Genomic DNA, 4,586 nt, shown 5'->3' with positions numbered 1-4,586 from the left:
AGTGATCAGCCGCGGGAAGACCACGGGTGCCCCACCAGACCCAGGAGGCACTAGTTGCCAAGCCAGGGGGTGCAGGGGGAGGGTGGGGGAGGCATCCCCTTGCATGCTTCCCGGCAGACCTGGAAGTGGACTGGAAGTGCTTCTGGTCCACTTCTGGGTCTGCTGCCAAGCGCGCTGGGGAGTCCTCCGTGCTCCTGTGGGACGCTCCATCTGTCCCACCATCTCAGCATTCACAAGCTACCTGGTACCTTGAAGTGTGTAGAAAAAACATTTAAAGCTGTATCTATATCTGAATCCTCAACTCTCTCCGAATCAATTTGGAGGGTTCCAATTCGATTTGGAGAGATTAAAGGGTCTCCTGATTTGATTCGGATTCAGAGATCTGGCCACTGAATTAGGTGGAAGCTCCGCTGAATCGAACCCGGGACCGAAGCTCCGCACAGCCCTCTTGCTTAGCTCGTTGTCTTGGAGTGACAGCAGAGAACTCCAAAGTAGTGCTTAAACACTAGCTTTGATGAACTTTGTATTTTACTAATTTCCAGAATGCTTGAATCGGGAACTTGAATACTGGAAAAAAAATCATAACTGCATATTGGTGTGTTTACTTCTTGCAAGCCTCAGGATCTCTAACACTTATTAGATTGCTAAAATGTATTAGTAAAAATTGAGTTATTTCAAGTTGCATTTGTTCCATCGGTCAAAGAATCCCATTACTGAATCACAGTAATTCATTTAAATAAGTGTATATTTTAATGGCTTTAGGTCAGCAGTAGACTGAAGTAATATATTCCATATAGAATGCAATAGAAAGGTTTGTTTTATGCTAGGCATATTCTCTACACCACTGCTTTTTTGTTAGTATTGTTGTCTACTCTTTTAAACATGCTTTTATGAATAACAGAATCAGGATTGTTTACCTTATCTTGTGTTTCATATACTAGCGGTTGGTTAAGGAAGCGTGTTGGGATGTTTCCTCTTTTGTTAATGGAAGATGGCTGGTATTTCTGAGGGCAGTGAATAATGTCTTAATACTATTGCTTTATCATTAGCAAAATTGCTTGCACTGGCAGTGAAACTGCCTCAAGCTAGTTTGCAAGAATAGATGTTTTATAGCAGTTTAATTCTGTTTGATTTGCTATGCTTCATGTTGATAAGAAGTACAGTAAGATGCTATAGGTAAATAATAATGATAAAGTCCCCCTCTCCTTTTTACAGTGTTGCTTATTGCAGTATGTATATAATGTAGCAGTACTGTATCTTGTGGCTGCCATGAAAAAGTCACCTTTCACTACAAGTTACTACTTTTTTTTTTCCCCCAACGCACTGCATTGCTTTCCAATGTAGGAAACTAACTGTAGTGGCTTTTTCTTTTGGTGGTAAATGCATTTTCATGTTTATGTATAATAGAAAATAAATTTTCAGTAGTTACTTTCATTTGAATTCAGTGTTTGAGGTACGTAAGTAGCCCTATTGTCATAGTACCCAAATGTCTCACAGTCTTTAATATGTTCATCCTCATAGAACCCCTGTTTTATAGAACTGCATTACTCCATTTTTTAAATGGAGACCAGAGGTGGATGCAGAAAAGAATGTGTGTCCATATTCCACCTAACTGCCACTATAAGCTCCCAAAATAATTCCTCAGAACTTCTCTACACAACTATTCTGCACACAGAAAGTTTGTCCTGTCAGAAAAGTCATAGAGCAGTTGAGAAAATAATGTCCCTGCATGAATTTCTGACACTATTCAAGCCATCTGCAATGTTGCCGTTGACTTCAGTGGGGCTAAAGTTTCACCCCATGTTTATGAAAATCCATGATGAACATATCCAAAAAATACTGCAAAAGACAGAAAAGGGCTATTATTAAGGCCAGAAACAATCTTTTAGAAATGAATACCTGTAGAGAGGCAAATGAGAGCAAGAGGCAGATATACAAGATCTACCAGTGCATGGTACATCAGGTTTATAGGCAACACGAGTTTCCTAGAGCTGACAGAGAAGCAGAGATTCTCCAAAGATGTTTGACAACAAAAATCCATCACTTCAGAGAGGCACTGAAATGGGACTTGCAGAGCCATTGGCAGTGATATCACTCATGCCTTAGTATTTTGTCCAGAGAGTAGTTGAGGAAACACTGATAACTGAGAGTCAACTTCCTCCCAAGACATACACCTAGCTTTGTATAGCAATAAAGCATATGCAAGTGTTCTTGTTCTAATTTCCACAAACATGTGCAGAGCATTACTCTTTGGCATGTCTATAATCGGACAAGTACCTAACTTCCATACATACCACTAGCATTCAAAAGTACATTCTGGCATTCACCTTAAAGTTGTACATCTGGAGTTTAAATTGATAAGCACGTGGCAATTTTGAAATTTGTTCTGTTTTTTCTTTTTGTTTGCTTGCTTGCATTTGTGCTCATTATTCATTTCTTCACCTTTTTTTTGTAACACTTTGGCTGGGTCCGAATGAGTGTACATTTGGTTCCCTGTGTGTACATCTTGTCTCCGGGGAACGCCCATGCCATGCACCCTCTGGTGCACGGCAGGTTAACCCAGGTGGGATAGGGGAAGCTAGGGCCAGCAACTCTGCTGGCCCCAGTAGCCTGTCCTGGGGTCCCGGGATGCTTCAGCTGTGGCATTCCTGCAGCTTGGAGCCTGGCCAGCAGGTGGAGCGTGACTTCAGTGGGCCAGGCTCTGGTTTTGGGCAGCATGCGTTGCAGCCATGTGCACTGCCCTGCTTTTTTTCTGTGCAGCTGTTTTGACCCCAGGATCTCCTGAGGTCAACCCCCCCTGTGCCCCAGCTGCAAGATAGTAGCATGAGAAGCACCTGAATGTGTGGTGTGTGACCCTTCTGCCACCTACATACTGCATGGCTGCAGTCATTTAAATGTGGCTGTTGTGTGACGTAATAAGCCCTCTGCCCATTGGGACAGCCCCAGCTCCCGCAGGTGCCTTTGTGCTTCCCCAATTTGAAACGGTCAGGATGGGAATACAGACCGACTGTCCCTCAGCTGCAGCCTGTGTTCAGAGATGGAACGGACTGTACAGTTCTTTTTCTTGAACTGTTTCCTTTCTTTGTGGTAAACAGTTGGTAGATCAGATAGTTATTGGAAGCCTGGAAGAACATCCCCTACAGTCCAGTTACAGCTGGACTTTTTCCATTTTCTGTATGCTTTCCCTGCACCCCAGGCTTCCTCCCCTCCCTGTTCAAGGATCCCAGCTCCTTCCAGCTGCTCAGAGCAGGTTTCTGCAGGAGGGGATTTAAATATTAACCTTTGGAGCCAAAACAGAGGTCCTTGCTTTTCTTCAGGAAAATTTCATCCTTCCTTTTTTATTAGTCCAAAAGAAGAGGAGTCGGAGAGGAATCTTTAAGTCGACACCTTCCTTCAGAAACAAAAATTCAGAATGATAATGTCACAAATAATAACTTTCTGTTGCATATCCTACAGTGGTTTTGAGCTCACCACGTTCAGGAGACCTATTCATTGATAATACCTCCAATTTACCATAGTCTCACAACTTTCTTGATATAAAGCCCTGCCCTATTCTTTACAGTTGCATTAGCCCTAAAGTATGAACAAACCACATACCTGGGGTTTGTGTTTCCTCCAGAAGGAAACCCATTTTTACGTTAATTAGTTGATGTCAGGCTCTTCTCTGCATTAAATGAGGGAGAACATACAGCGTGTCCTCCAACTGAAATTAAATCCCAGTTTAAGAATAAGCAAGATTAGGCTCAGGGCATTGTGACATGGAATTCACAGACGCATGAATGGGCTGTGTCAGTGAAGTGGCTTGCCTTTGACAATGCCCGTTTGAAATAATGAAGCAACTCATTGGTTTAACACCACAGTTCTCCTGCCCTGGTGCAGCCTTGTCAAACTTCTGGATTGGTGGTGTCCAACCTTCTGACTGTGGGCCAAATGATCGGTGTGGCTTTGGTCCACAGGCTGGATCCCACTCAGGGTTAGCATGTGGGATTAGTTCACAGGTTTGAGCCTATGTCCTGGATCCAGCCACATGCTGGCTTACCCCTAGGCAACCAGATGGAGTGACGCTGCACGCAGTGGCAGTGCCGCATTATCCAGTCTGCAGGGCACCCCATGGGTCCAGAAATTTGGCAGCAGGGAGGCAGCAATTAACACTGCTCCCCCACCACCAGACTTTGGATCCAGGGTGCCCCCAAGTCAGATGACGTAACTTCATAGGTTGGATCTGGCCTGCAGACTAGGATCTAGCACTGCTATTCTATATCAAATAACATCCTATGCATTCAAACTTTGGGACAAAGCATCCACGCCAGAAGACAGGCGGGTGATCCAGGCTGACATGGACAGGCTCAGCAAATGGGCAGACAAGAACCTGATGGTGTTTAACACCGAAAAATGCAAGGTTCTCCACCTTGGGAAGAAAAACCTGAAGCATCGTTATAGGCTTGGCAGTGCTACGCTGGCTAGCTCTACGGAAGAAAGAGACTTGGGGGTCATCATTGACCACAAGATGAAAATGAGCCTGCAATGCGATGCTGCGGCTAGTAAAGTGACCAAAACACTGGCTTGCATCCATAGATGCTTCTCAA

General features: G+C 44.1%; 1 protein-coding gene across 7 annotated transcripts in view; it reads left to right on the top strand.

Annotated features, from left to right (window-relative positions):
• The window catches only part of CACNA2D1 (calcium voltage-gated channel auxiliary subunit alpha2delta 1), an 859,989-nt gene that overhangs the window by 578,884 nt on the left and 276,519 nt on the right, over positions 1–4,586 (top strand). The gene's annotated exons all lie outside the window — the stretch shown is intronic.

The sequence above is a fragment of the Gavialis gangeticus genome, unplaced genomic scaffold (genome assembly GCF_001723915.1).
Source record: "Gavialis gangeticus isolate Ggan-Ray unplaced genomic scaffold, GavGan_comp1, whole genome shotgun sequence".
Lineage (NCBI taxonomy): Eukaryota > Metazoa > Chordata > Crocodylia > Gavialidae > Gavialis > Gavialis gangeticus.
The sequence above is the reverse complement of the archived record's forward strand: the minus strand, read 5'-3'. Positions and strand labels throughout refer to the sequence as shown.